The 15,665-nt window shown below is 37.2% G+C and overlaps 1 long non-coding RNA gene across 1 annotated transcript; it reads right to left on the bottom strand.

Annotated features, from left to right (window-relative positions):
• Positions 1–269: 269 nt before the first annotated feature.
• Positions 270–10,664, bottom strand: LOC115517121. The gene is made up of 3 exons (XR_003969725.1): positions 10,561–10,664; positions 5,330–5,332; positions 270–280 (listed from the first exon to the last, which is right to left on the bottom strand). It is a non-coding gene; the product is annotated as an uncharacterized LOC115517121 (long non-coding RNA).
• Between the last annotated feature and the right edge of the window lie 5,001 nt (positions 10,665–15,665).

Genomic DNA, 15,665 nt, shown 5'->3' with positions numbered 1-15,665 from the left:
TAATGGATTTTAAAGTTTGAATTTATAGTTTTATAATCTCAACCTGTGGTATATATAACATAAGCTTGTTTGACTACTAAACTAGGTAGAAAAATATTGTATATCTTAAGTATATTTAATTCTGACAACTCTGAAGACATGCCTGTTTTTATTTTACCAACCATTTAAAAAACTAGTTTTGTTTACCAAAGATTATCTTAAATCATGTGAACTTAAAAAAAAATAGATTAGTCCATATCTTTGGGATTTGGGGAAATAATTTGTATATGTGCTCATTTATCTGTAAGCCAATTTGAACAGATCTCTTTAAGAGATTTTATAATTTAACTTGGTAATATTCAGAGGCACAAAAATGTCACATATACATAATATACACGCATGCATACTTATAGACATACATATATAACACGTATGCAGAATCAAACAGGAATTTCAGAGCTTTTATTCTAAAATTTTAGGCTTGAATCAATAAAACATAGTAATACAATGTCACTGGTTTATTTCCACTTTATATTTTTATCTGAAATGTGTTTCTGGCAATAGGACACATTAAAGTTATCTGTTTACCAGTATTTGTAGAGTTTTGAGATTTTCTTTTGCCCTGATATATATCCTGATAAAGGTTGCAGAGTAAATTTTAGGATAGTGACTGAGTGGACATCTAGCAGCTGTCAAGGAGTCTCCAAAACTCAACTGAGTGGACAGAAAGTCTAATTCTATTTCCTAATATCCTTTTGTTATTTGTTCAGCCTCAGGCAGTTATTTGTGGGATTCCCTAATTCTCTTTAGAACCCTCAGTGGAAGATAGGGGGGCTAAAGTTAAAGGTACAGTAGGGAGCTAAAGGACCAAAATGTGAAGGGAAAAGTCTGGCAGGGTAGGCAGAGGGATGAAAGAGGTAGTGATTGGAAAGTAAACATAAATGATTCAGAGGGTTGGAGGAAAGATGTAAAGCAGTAAAAGGAGGAAACAAGAGCAACTTTGAAGGGTATATAGAGGTTTAAGGAGCCAGTTTTTGAGCACCTTACATTTCCAAAAGAAGATATTGAAGTTCCAAATCATATTATTATTATTATTACTAAGAGAGAGAGTGCAAGCATGAGTGGGGGAAGGGCAGAGAGAAAGAAGGACACAGAATCGGAAGGAGTCTCCAGGCTCTGAGCTGTCAGCACAGAGCCCAACGCAGGGCTGGAACTCACAAGCTGTGAGATCACCACCTGAACCAAAGTCGGATGCTTTACTGACTGAGCCACCCAGGCACCCTGTGAAATTCCAAATCATCTTTAATAAATTCATGCCAACATGAAAGACAGCAGACATAGTTAGCAGAACATATTTTCAGCAGGGGTTCAAGAAGGAGGATTTTAGTCACTGAGAATCTTCCATGTTTATAACTAATAGTACCTTTATACTTATGAACAGTAAAGGTTGACACTCTAACCCGGTTTGTGCTTGGATGGAATGCTAACTGAGCTTCTTACAGAGAAACCTGGAACCCTAACCCACCATCTCATTTTCTGGGACTCTAAACTAGATTCCAGAGTTAAATCAAAATTGTAATAATCCAAACTTGTCCCTACCAGCTGCAAAGGACGTTGGTCTGGACCAATGATCTGGGAGTCAGACTTGCCAATGGATCTCTGATCAGTCAGTCAGGAGTGATGACAAAGGTTTCACAGGTACACACTTAGGGTTCTGGGTAAAGGGTCCTGGGCTCCAATGATGAATTTTATCCTATTCAAGTCATAGCACCATAACTGCAAATATAAACGTGAGATTAACAACAGTTACATTCGTTAAACAAAGAAACATACAAACCAACAGTTTTATTCAGGACTATTGCAATAGAGGAAAATATATGAAGTATAGAACTAGGTTAAATTCTAAATACAGAAAAGCCAAGTGGGAATTTATAGCCCAGGAGCTTGGTGAGGACCAGAGGATGGAAAATTACTAAGAGGAAATACCAAAGGTAAAGAGGATTTTGGTTAAACTGACCTAAGAGAATTCTTTCTTAAGACAGACTATGGGATGCCTGGGTGGCTCAGTCAGTTAAGCATCTGACTTCAGCTGAGATGAAGCTGGGCATATCACTTGCCTAAAATGTGATGAGTCTTATTTGCTCATGCATATCTTCTCGCCACCCTCAGCAAAATTGGTATAGTGTAGTACCTCAAATGTAGTGGCCTACCCACCCAAATGATAACAGACTTCTTTACAAAAAATGTACTCATTTTTAAGAGAAGAGCATATGTAGGGGAGGGTAAGAGAGAGAGGGGGAGAGAGGATCTAAAGTAAGCTCTGCCCTGGCAGCAGCAAACCCAGTGAGGGGCTTGAACTCATGAACCATGAACTCATCATCTGAGCTGAAGTTGGCTGCTCAGCTGACTGAGCAACCCAGGCTCCCTATCAGGCTTCTAATCCATAGTGGATTCAGCCTTTCCACTGCAGTCACCATTGCATGTGAAAAAGGTAATGGCCTCCTCTGTGGCAGTTGCCCCCTATGAGTAGACTCAAGTCCCAAGGTCCCAAATGGTGAGGTAAAAAAGAAGACCTATAAATGTTTTGTCAAAAGAACTGCTCCAAAAGAAGTGCTTGATTTTCCTAATTTATACAGACAGAAATCTGGGGAATATATATGGGAAAGAATAGTAAGGATGTGGGACAATGGTACAAGGTACAAGTCAAATTAGGTCAAATTTATTGGTATGGGACCATAGGAGGAAATAATGCATTTAATGTTGTAGCTCATGTAGATAAAAGGACATATATAATTTTCTTGGATTGTTGGCTGAAACATGAATCAAAAGATATCCCACCTCAAATTAAATGAAAATGCCATCTCCCTTGGTTTAATCAAGGGGAGTATATTCAAAAGTTTAGTAACATTGGAATGTTACATTAGGTTTGTGATTAAAGACCCACTGGCCCACAAAGATAGGGTCTAGATGACATATCTACATATCTTTCATCAGTGCTTTGAAAGATAAATTTGTGAGTGGAGCCCAAGCATTATTGAAGAGTTCCATGATTCTCTTCTATTTAGGCCAGAATCTACAGCCACTCAATGGGAAAATCTAAATGTGATAGGAATAATTGGATCCTTGGGTGGCAGAGACAAAGTGGTTATACCTAACTGCTGAAGGCAAAGTACACATAATTATTGTAATGGACTTCAGTGTCAAAGAAGCAACCAGAATAGTCTGAATTTCACAAAGGTCTTTCCTTTGCTAATAAATCATTATATATATATATATATATATATATATATATATACACACACATATATAAACATATATGTATACATATACATATATAAACATATATATGTATATATATAAACATATATAAACATATATATGTATACATATACATATATAAACATATATATATATATATATATATATATATGTTTATTTATTTTGAGAGGGACAGAGACAGCATGAGCAGGGAAGGGGCAGAGAGAGAGAGAGAGAGGTTGGGGGGGGAATCCCAAGTAGGATCAGCACTGTCAGCACAGAGCCCAATGCAGGGCTGGAACTCACAAACTATAAGGTCATGACCTGAGATGAAATCAAGAGTCAGACACTTAACAGACTGAGCCACCCAGGTGCCCCGAACATGATATTGTTACAAGTGGAAGGGATAGAAAGCCTATTAAAGTAAGTTTTGATATGTAGAACAAGTGAGCAATAGTCTAACTTAAATTATAATAATGGGAGTCACAGTCCACCAAAGAATTCCCAAAATTGACTCAGTTTATAAGCCCATAACTCCTTGATTGAAGGAGAGAACTGGTCCCCTTGAGGAAGGACCCCAGCACAGTAACAAAATCTATACTGTTACTCTTTCTGTAGACTTCCCCAAAGGGACCTACTGCCTTCTTCCAGGATAGCCATGCATTGGCAGAAAGAAAACTTTCAGGCACCAGTGGATACTGGCTTTGAACTGACATTGTTTTCAGGAAACTGAAAATGCCACTATGGCCCTCCATTCAAAGTAGGAGCTTTAGGGGGAGGGGGGTCACATGATCCCTGTTTTTTTTTAGCTCAGAAGGGTATCATGGTGGGTCTAGTGGTCCCCTGGCCCATCTAGTTGTTATTTTTCCTGTTTTAGAATTCAAAATTGGAATACAGATAATTAGAGATAGGAGAATCCTTTCATTTTTTTCTGATCTGTGGAATCAAGTCTATTATGGTCAGAAAGGCTATATAAGAGGGCAATAAAAATGCCTACACAACTAGTAATCCAAAACCATACTGATTCCCAGAAACATTATAGGGATTCATGCCACTATTATAAGGACTTGCATGGTAGAGAGGTGTTTTTCCCACTACCTTCCCATCTAACTCTTCTATTTAGGTGTGCAGAAGACAGATGTATCTTAGAGAATAGCAGTGAATTATCACAAACTTAACCCAGGGGTGACTGTAACTGCAGTAGCTGTGTCAGATGTAGTCTTATTGCTTGTGCAAGTGTACACATCTCCTTCACAAGGATCTTGATTGTGTTTCCCTTACACAAGATATTACACCAGACCATTACATTGATGGGATTATGCTAATTGGACCTAGTGAGCAGAAATAGAGTTATTGGTAAAAGATGTGTGGTAGAGAGTGGGGATTAATCCTGATAAAATGTAAGGGGCTTCTTCCTCAATGTAATTTCTAGAGATCCAGTGGTATGGGCATGTCCAGATATCTCTTTTAAGGTGAAGAAAGAGTTCTTGCATCTGGTCCCTATTACAGTGAAGAAAGAAGTGTGATGCCTGGTGGGCCTCTTTGGAACTTGGAGACAAAATATTTTTTTTTTATTTGGGGGTGTTACTCTCACCCCTTTATTAGAGATCCCAAAGCTGTTAGTTTTAAGTCAGAGAAGGCTCTCCAACAATTCCAGAATGCTGTGCAACTGCTCAGTCAATTGGGTCATGTATTCCATCAGACTCAATGATTCTTGAAGTTTTACTGGCAAGAAAGATGCTGTATGGAGCCATTGATAGCCCCTGTAGATGAATGGCATCACAAGAATTTATGGTTTTGAGCTAGGTCCTGCTTTCATGCAAAGATTAATTTCTTTGGGGAAGCAGCTCTGGGCTTGCTATGGATTTATGACAGGGTGCTTGACAATGGGTCACTGAGTTACCATGCGACCTGTACTACCCAGCATGACTGTTATCTGATCGATCAAATTATAAGGTTGGTTCTGGACAGCAAATCTTCAGCATCAAATGGGAGTGGTATATATGTGATTGAGCCCAGATCTGCTATGCAGGCACAAATAAATTACATGAAATAATGACTCAAGTGTCCTTAGTCTTTTATCCTGCCACACGGCCTTGCCTCTCAGCCTATGAATATCTGATAATGAAGAATTCTCAACTATCAGTTGAGAAAGGAAAAGAGACCAAGGGCCTAATTTACAGATGGTTCTGCATGATATACAGACAGCATCTGATATAGGTAGCTGCAGAACCATAGTACCTTTTAGGGACATCAATAAAAGACCGTGTTAAAATAAAATAAAGTTCTCTCAATGGGCAGATATATATAAAATTTTATTGAAGTATAATAACTTACATTAATTTATAGTTTATGTTTCAGGTGTACAAAATAAAATATCAACAATTCTGTAAATTTCTTGGTGCTCCTTCCGATAAATGTACTCTTAATCTCCTTTATCTATTTCAACAATCCTCCCACCCACTTCCTCTCTGGCAACCACTGGTTTGTTCTCTGTATTTAAAAGTTTGTTTTTGTTGTTGTTGTTTGTTTTTTTGCCAGTTTTTTCCTTGCTTTTTGATTTGTTTTCTTTCTTAAATTCCACATATTAGTGAAATCATATGACATAAAACATTTATAAAATAATTGAAGATGACACATACATATGGAAATATATTCTATGCTCATGCATTGGAAAAATCAATATTGTTAAAATTTCCATAATACTCAAAGCAGTCTACAGATGCAATGCAATGCCTGTCAAAATATGAACAGGATTTTTCACAGAACCAGAACATATAATCTTAAGATTTGTTTGGGATCACAAAAGATTCTGAAGAGCTAAAGCAATCTTGAGGAAGAATAACTAAACCAGAGGTATCACAATTCCAGATTTCAAGATATACTACAAATATGTAGTAATCAAAACAGTATGACACTGTCACAAAAATAAACACATACATGAATGGAATAGGATAGAGAGTCTAGAAATAAACCAATGCTTATATGCTCAATTAATCTATGGTGAAGGATGCAAGAATATCCAATGGTAAAAAGACAGTATCTTTAATAATGATGGTGGGAAAACTGGAGAGCTACACACAAAAGAATAATGAAGCTGAGAAAAGGACACAAATACAAAATTTTACAATACAAGACTTAGAGAGCTCAGCAAAAGAGGAATAACATTCATATCATAGGAGTCCCAGAAGAAGAAGAGAGAGAATAAGGGGAAAAATATTTCTGTGAGCAAATTACAGCTGAAAAAATTCCCTAATCAAGGCAAGGACACAGACATCAAAATCCAAGAAACACAGAGAACTCCCATTAAATTCAACCCAAACTGAATATTACCAAGGCATATCATAGTCAAATTCACAAACTATACAGACAAGGAAAGAATCATGAAAGCAGGTAGGGAAAATATGTCCTTGATCTACAAGGGAATACAGATGAAGTTTGCAGCAGACCTATCCACAGAAGCTTGGCAGGCTAGAAAGGAGTGGGAGGATATATTCAATGTGCTGAATGGGAAAAATATGCAGCCAAGAATTCTTTAGCCAGCAAGGCTGTTATTCAGAATAGAAGGAGAGATAAACAGTTTCAAAAACAAAAAAACAAAAAAACAAAAAAACAAAAATAAAGGAATTTGTGACCACTAAGTCAGCCCTGCAAGATTTTTTTTTTTAATTTAAATCCAACTTGGGGTGCCCTGGTGGCTCATTCGGTTAAGCTTCGGATTTCAGCTCAGGTCATGATCTGAATGAGAATGAGCCCTGCTTCTGGCTCTGTGATGATAGCTCAGAGCCAGTAGCCTGCTTCAGATTCTCTCTCTCTCTCTCTCTCTCTCTCATTCTTTCTCTGTTCCCTACCCTCATATGCTCTCTCTGCCTCAAATATAAACATTAAAAATAAAAAAAAAATCCAAGTTAGTTAACATATAGTGTAATAGTTATTTCAGTAATATAATTTAGTGATTCATCACTTACATATAACACCTAGTGCTCATCCCAAGTGCCCTCCTTAATGCCCATCACCCATTTAGCCCATCCCCCCCCACCCAACATCCTTCTAGCAATCCTTAGTTTGTTCTGTTTTTAAACGTTCTTATGGTTTGTCTCTCTCTCTGTTTTTTCTTATTTTTACTTCCCTTCCCCTATGTTCATCTGTTTTGTTTTTTAAATTCCACATACGAGTGTAATCATATGATATTTGTCTTCTCTGACTCACTTGTTTTGATTGGTGTAATACACTCTGATTCTATCCACGTTGTTGCAAATGGCAAGGATTCATATTTTTGATTTTGATATTTTGTGTATATACACACACAGACAATGGGATATTACTTAGTGATCTCATCCTTAGTAATGGGATGTAGTATACATACATACATACATACATACATGTGTATATATACTACATTTTCTTCACACATTCGCCCATCAGTGGACATTTGCGCTCTTTCCACAAAGTGGTTATTGTCGATGGTGCTACTATAAACATTGGAGTGCATGTGCCCCTTCGAATCAGCATTTTTTGTATCCTTTGGATAAATACCTAGTAGTGAAATAGCCCTGCAAGAAATTTAAAGGGGGACTCTTTGAGTGGAGAAAACAAAACAAAACAAAACAAAACAAAACAAAACAGGCAAAAAAGACAAGAGAAGACCAGAGAACTTCACCAGAACACCAACTCTACAGACAACACAATGGTACTAAATTCATATCTTGCAATAATCAATCTGAATGTAAATGGAGTAAATGCTCAAATTTATAGGGTATCAGATTGGATCAAATAACAAAATCCATCTATATGCTGCTGCTAAGAGACTCATTTTAGACCTAAAGACACCTGCAGATGGAAAGTGAGAAGATGGAGAACCATCTATCATGCTAAGGGACACCAAAGAAAGCCTGAATAGCCATACTTAGATAATCTAGGTTTTATTTTTTCTTTTTCTTTTATTTTTTTTGAATTTACAACCAAGTTAGTTACCATATAGTGCAACAATAATTTCAGGAGTGGATTCCTTAATGCCCCTTACCCATTTAGCCCACCCCCCTCCCACAACACCCCAGTAACCCTCTGTGTGTTCTCCATATTTAAGAGTCTGTTATGTTTTGTCCCCCTCCCTGCTTTTATGTTATTTTTGCTTTCCTTCCCTTATGTTCATCTGTTTTGTATCTTAAATTCATCATATGAGTGAAGTCATATGATATTTGTGTTTCTCTGACTGACTAATGTCGCTTAGCATGATAACCTCTAGTTCCATCCACATAGCTGCAAATGGCAAGATTTCATTCTTTTTGATTCCTGAGTAATACTCTATTGTGTGTGTGTATATATATATATATACCACATCTTTATCCATTCATCCGTCGATAGACATTTGGACTCTTTCCATACTTTGGAATTGTCAATAGTGCTGCTATAAACATTGGGGTGCATGTGGCCCTTCAAAACAGCACACCTGCGTCCCTTGGATAAACACCTAGTAGTGCAATTGTTGGGTCATAGGGTAGTTCTATTTTTAACTTTTTGAGAAACCTGCATACCGTTTTCCAGAGTGGCTGCACCAGTTTGCATTCCTACCAGCAGTGCAAAAGAGATCCTCTTTCTCCACATCCTCAAACATCTGTCATTGCCAGAGTTGTTAACTTTAGTCATCCTGAATGGAGTAGGGTGGTATCTCATTGTGGTTTTAATTTGTATTTCCCTGCTGATGAGTGATGTTGAGATTTTTTCATGTGTCTGTTTGACATCTGGATGTCTTCTTTGAAAAAGTGTCTATCCGTGTGTTTTTCCCATTTTTTTCCACCGGATTCTTTGTTTTTTGGGTGTGGAGTTTGATAAGTTCTTTATAAATTTTAGATATTAATCATTTATCTGATATGTCTTTTGCAAATATCTTCTCCCAGTACGTTGATTGTCTTTTAGTTTTGCTGATTGTTTCCTTTGATGTGCAAAAGCTTTTTATTTTGAAGAGGTCCCAATAGTTCATTTTTGCTTTTGTTCCACTTGCCTCCAGAGACATTTTGAATAAGAAGTTGCTGCGGCCAAGGTCCAAGATGTTTTTGCCTGTTTTCTCCTCGAGGATTCTATGGCTTCCTGTCTTACATTTAGGTCTTTCGTCCATTTTGAGTTTATTATTGTGTATGGTCTAAGAAAGTGGTCCAGGTTCATTTTTCAGCATGTCACTGTCAAGTTTTCCCAGTACCATTTACTGAAGAGGCTGTCTTTATTCCATTGGATATTCTTTTCTGTTTTGTCAAAGATTAATTGGTTATACATTTGTGGGTCCATTTCTGGGTTCTCTATTCTGTTCCACTGATCTGAGTGTCTGTTTTTAGTGCCAGTACCATATTATCTTGATGATTAGACCTTTGTAATACACCTTGAAGTCCAGGATTGTGATGCCTCCAGCTTTGGTTTTCTTTTTCAAGATTGCTTTGGCTATTCAGGTCTTTTCTGGTTCCATACAAATTTTGGGATTGTTTGTTCTAGCTCTGTGAAGAATTCTGGTGTTATTATTTTTTGTTGTTGTTTTGTTTTGTTTTCTGCTCTAAAGTGGATTTTATTTTATTTATTTTATTTATTTTAATAAAATTTATTGTCAAATGGTTTCCATAGAACACCCAGTGCTCATCCCAACAGGTGCCTTCCTCAATGGTCATCACCCACTTTCCCCTCTCCCCCACCTCCCATAAACTCTCAGTTTGTTTTCAGTATTCAAGATCTGGTATTATTTTGATAGGGATTGCATTGAATATGTAGATTGCTTTAGGTGGTATTGACATTTTAACACTTTATCTTCCATTCCAGGAGCATGGAATATTTTTCCTTTTTTGTGTGTGTGGCTTCTTCAATTTCTTTTATAAGCTTTCTATAGTTTTCAGTGATTAGAATTTTCACCTCTTTGGTTAGGTTTATTCCTAGATATTTTATGGTATTTGGTGCAATTGTAAATGCGATTTATTCCTTGATTTCTCTTTCTGCTGCTTCATTATTGGTGTATAGGAATATGACCGATTTCTGTGCATTGATTTTATATCCTGAGACTTTGCTAAATGTATGGATCAATTCTAGCAGTTTTTTTGTAGAATACTTTTGGGTTTCCCATATAGAGCATCATGTCAAATGTGAAGAATGAACATTTGACTTCCTCCTAGCCAATTTGGATGTCTTTTATTCCTTTGTGTTGTTTGACTGCTGAGGCTAAGACTTCCAATAATATGTTGAATAACAGTGGTGATAGTGGACATCCCCATGTTCCTGACTTAGGGAAAAAGCTCTCGGTTTTTCCCCATGGAGGATGATATTAGTGTTGGGTCTTTCGTTTAGGACTCTTATGTTTTCGAGGTATGATTCTTCTTTCCCTAATTTCTTGAGGGTTTTCATCAAGAAAGAATGCTGTATTTTGTCAAATGCTTTCTCTGCATCTATTGAGAAGATCATGTGGTTCTTGTCCTTTCTTTTATTGATGTGATGAATCACATTGATTGTTTTGCGGATATTGAACCAGCCCTGCATCACAGGTATAAGTCCCACTTGGTCGTGGTGAATAATTCTTTCAATGTATTTTTGGATCCAGTTTTGTATCTTGTTGAGGATTTTTTTCATCCATGTTCATCAGGGTAATTGGTCTGTAGTTCTCCTTTTTTAAATTTTTTAAAGAGTTTATTTACTTTTGAGAGATAGACAGAGCATGAGCAGGGGAAGGGCAGAGAGAGGGAGTCACAGAATCTGAAGTAGGCTCTGGCTCCAGGCTATCTGCACAGAACCTAACACTCTGAGATCATGACCTGAGCCAAAGTCAGTTGCTTAACTGACTGAGACACCCAGATGCCCCTGTATTCTCCTTTGTAGTGGGATTTGTCTGGTTTTGGAATCAAGGTAATGCTGGCTTTGTAGAAAAAGTTTGGGAGTTTTCTTTCCATTTCTTTCTTTTTTCTTTTCTTTTTTTTCTTTTTCTTTTTCTTTTCTTTTTTTTTTTTTTGAACAGCTTCAAAAGAATAGGTGTTAACTCTTCTTTAAATGTTTGGTAGAACACTTAAAGCCATCTGGCCCTGAAAAGCCATCTGCCCTTGGACTCTTCTTTTTGGAAGATTTTTGATGACTAATTTGATTTCTTTACCGGGTATGGGTCTGTTCAAATTTTCTATTTCTTCCTGCCTCAATTTTGGTAGTTTATATGTTTCTAGGGATTTTTCCATTTCTTCCAGATTGCCCATTTTATTTGGTGTATAATTGTTCATAATATTCTCTTATTATTGTTTGTATTTGTGCTGGGTTGGTTGCAATCTTTCCTCTTTCATTCTTGATTTTATGTATTTGGATCCTTTCCTTTTTCTTTTTGGTCAAACTGGCTAGTGGTTTACCAATTTTGTTAATTCTTTCAAAGAACCAGCTCCTGGTTTATTTGATCTGTTCTATTGTTTTTTGTTTGTTTTTGTTTATGATAACATTGATTTCTGGTCTAATCTTTATTATTTCCTGTCTTCTTCTGGTTCTGGTTTGGTTCTCCATCTCTCTCTGCCCTTCCTTTCTTCTGTTGTTCTTTTCCCAGCTCTTTGAAGTGTAAGGTTAGGTGTGTTTCTAAGACCATTCTTCCTTCTCTAGGAAGGCCCAGATTGCTATACCCTCTTATGACCTCCTTTGCTGAGTCCAGAGGTTTTGGGCTGTGGTGTTATCATTTTCATTTGCTTCCATGTACTTTTTAATTTCCTCTTTAGCTTCTTAGCCCATTCATTCTTTAGTAGGATGTTGTTTAGTGTCCAAGTATTTGTTATCCTTCCAAATTTTTTCTTGTGGTTGATTTCGAGTTTCATAGTGTTGTGGTCTGAAAATATGCACAGTATGATCTTGATCTTTTTGCACTTGTTTGAGAGCTGATTTGTGTCCCAGTGTTGGTCTATTCTAGAGAATTTTCCATGTGCACTGGAGAAGAATGTGTATTCCACTGCTTTAGGATGAAATGTTCTGAATATATCTGTTAAGTCCATCAGTCCAGTGTGTCATTCAAAGCTATTGTTTCCTTGTTGATTTTCTGTTTAGATGATCTGTCCATTGCTGTAAGTGAGGTTTTGAAGTCCCCTTATTATGGTTTTATTATCAATGAGTTTCTTTATGTTTGTGATTGGTTTATATATTTATGTGTGCCACATTTGTAGCATAAATGTTTGCAATTGTTAGATCCTCTTGGTGGATAAACCCCTTAGTTTATGATTATGATATAGTGCCTTTCTTCAGCTCTTGTCACAGTATTTATTTTAAAATGTAGATTGTCTGATGTAAGTATGGCTCTCCAGCTTTCTTTGGTGACCATTAGCATGATAGATGGTTCTCCATCCCCTTACTTTCAATCTGAAGGTGCCTTTAGGTCTAAAGTGGGTCTCTTGTAAACAGCATATAGATGCATCTTGTTTTCTTATCCATTTTGTTACCCTATGTCTTTTGATTGGAGTGTTTAGCCCATTGACATTTAGAGTGAGTCCTGAAGGATATGAATTTATTGCCATTGTGTTGCCTATAGAGTTGGAGTTTCTACCAGTGTTCCCTGGTCCTTTCTAGGTTTTGTTCCTTTTGGTATTTTTTTTGTTTTTTTGTTTTTGTTTTTTTGTTTTGTTTTGTTTTGTTTTGTGTTTTTTCTGTCCTTTCTCCCCTCAGAGAGTCCCCCTTAAGATTTCTTGCAGGGTTGGTTTAGTGCTCACAAAATCCTTTAATGTTTGTTTGTCTGAATAACTTTTAATCACTCCTTCTACTTTGAATGACAGCCTTGCTGGATAAAGAATTCTTAGTGCATATTTTTCTGTCATCACATTGAATACACCCTGCCACTCCTTTCTAGCCTGCCAAGTTTCTGTGAATAGGTCTGCTGCAAACCTGATTTGTCTTCCCTTGTAGGTTAAGGACATATTTTCCCTTGCTGCTTCATGATTCTTTCCTTGCATGAGTATTTTGTGAATTTGATATGATATGCCTCTTTGGTGGTCAGATTTTGTTGAATCTAATGGGAGTTTTCTGTGCTTCCTGGATTTTGATGTCTGTGTCTTCCCCAGGTTAGGAAAGTTTTCCACTAGGATTTGCTCACATAAACCTTTTATCCATTTTTCTCTCTCTTCATCTTTTGGGACCTCTATGATTCTGATGTTATTACTTTTTTTTTTTAATGTTATTCCTTTTTAATGAGTCATTGAGTTCTCTGTTTCTTTTATTGTGCTCTTTTGCCTTAGTCTCCCTCTTTTTTCTGCTTTATTATTCTCCATAAGTTTGTCATCTACATCACTGATTCACTGCTCTGCTTTATCCATCCTTGCCACTGTGGGGCATCCATTCAAGTTTGCAGCTCAGTTATAGCATTTTTTATTTCATTCTGACTAGCTTTTACTTCTTTAATCTCTGCAGAAAGAGATTGTAATCTATTTTCAACCCCAGTTAGCATTATTTTCATCGTCATTCTAAATTCTGGTTCAGACATCTTGCTTGTATCTGTGTTAATTAAGTCCTTGGCTGTCATTTCTTCCTGTTCTTTCTTTTGGGGTGAATTCTTTTGTTTCATCATTTGGAAGGAAGAAAAGAAATTAATAAACTAAGAACTATATTTTTTTTAAAATAAAACAACACACAAAAAAATAAATGAAGGATGCTAGATCCTAGGTGTGTTTTGGGCTGGTTGTTAAAGAAGCTTTATAAATTATATAATAAAAGAGGTAAGAAAAGGAAAAAAAAGAAAAAAAAGGCAAAAAAAGAAAACATTAAAAATGTGAAAAAATGAATAGAATAAAATGAAATTATGAATGTGAAGTGGAATTTTTAAAAAAAATACAAAAAAGGTAAAAAAAGGTAGAAAAAATTAAAGAAAAATGTTTTTAATGAAAATGGAAAATAAAAAAAATGTTTCCTCTTTCTGTATTCAAGAATAAGAAAAGAAAAAGAAAAAAATGAATACATGGACTAGCAAACAGAATGAAATATGTTTGAAATTACATTTGGTTTCCCCTAGAAGTCAAACTATGAAGCACTTTATAGTCCATAAACTAAGCAGGCAGAGAGATTTGTGGTTATCCTTCTCAAGAGTGCAGCTGGCCCAGTTGGGCAGGACTTAGTGTAACAGCTCCGATCTCCATTAGATGACTCTGCTTAGCTTACTGGGGTGGATTGTGGTGGCACGTGTAGGCATGTATGCACATGTATGGGAAGGGTGAAAATGGCATCACCCAGCTACCCAGTCTCTAGTATCAGAACTCTGTGCTCTCCCCAACCGGCAGTCAAGCACCCCACCTTTGTCTCTGGCTTCTGTCCACTCCCCGCTTCTACACTGTCCATGACCAAGCCATCAGGATACCAAGTGGCACCTCCCTCCTGAGTTTTATCTCTGATGTGGCTGTGTGTCTCAACTTCTGGCTTCAGAGGGACTATGGCTTTGACCCATTCTGATCCCCTGGGGGAGGGTCTTGCTGAGCAATGGCCAGGTGCTTCCCTGTCCCCAGGAATGTTCAGGAGATCACCCTGCTGTCAATGCCCAGAATTTGTGTCCAGGTGTTAGACCACCCCAGAAAAGATTCATGTGATCATGTAGCAGTAGCATTTCAGGGATTATGAAAAATCACAACACACATCTGGTGCCAGACTCCACCTTTAACATCTTTGTTCCAACACCAGGGAAGGTGGTTGTTCTCCAGGGTTCTCTGGGACCTTTGCCCGGGGGAGGGCACTCAGCCTCTACCAAATGTCCTCCCAGCAAGGGAACCACCTCTCCCCGTGTGGCCAGAGGAACCCACAGACCTTGCTCTCTGCTCCTTGGGATTCACCCTTCCCACCAGAGCTCTGCCAGGTATCAAGCTGTAGAGTTTCAGACTCTGCACTCCCACTTTTTATAGTGTCTCACTGGAATTTAAACTGTCTCCTTTCTTCTTCCTTCCCCCTTTTTTTAGTACTTTGTGACTGTTTCCACTCCCCCTTTTGTCTCCAGCTGCTTTTAGGGTGATGTTTTTCACATACTCTCCCCCCGTCTCCATCCTCTCTCCACAAACAAAAACAGCTTCTTGTCCTTCACAGCTTCTCTCTCCCCCGATTCACCTCTTTTCACCACATACCTGCAGAGTTCTGTGGTTTAGGTTGTGCAGATTGTTGGTTTAATCCTCAAATAAGTTTTCTAGGTGTGTAAGATGGTTTAATGTTGATCTGGCTGCATTTCAGGGATGAGGGATGCAAAAAAAAAAAAAACAAACAAAAAAAACTTCCATGCTGTTTCACTATCTTGGTCCTCCATTAGAAAATCTAGATTTTAAAACAAAGACTATAACAAGAGATGAAGAAGGGCATTATATCATAATGCATCATCCAACACTGCAAAAATGCAAACAATAAGAATATTATGAGCAATTATATGGCAACAAATAGACAATCTGGAAGAAATGGATAAATTCCTTGAATCGCACAAACTACTA

This window comes from Lynx canadensis, chromosome B3 (genome assembly GCF_007474595.2).
Source record: "Lynx canadensis isolate LIC74 chromosome B3, mLynCan4.pri.v2, whole genome shotgun sequence".
In the NCBI taxonomy this organism is placed as follows: domain Eukaryota; kingdom Metazoa; phylum Chordata; class Mammalia; order Carnivora; family Felidae; genus Lynx; species Lynx canadensis.
Note: the sequence above shows the minus strand (reverse complement) of the source record. Positions and strands in the feature narration are given on the sequence as shown.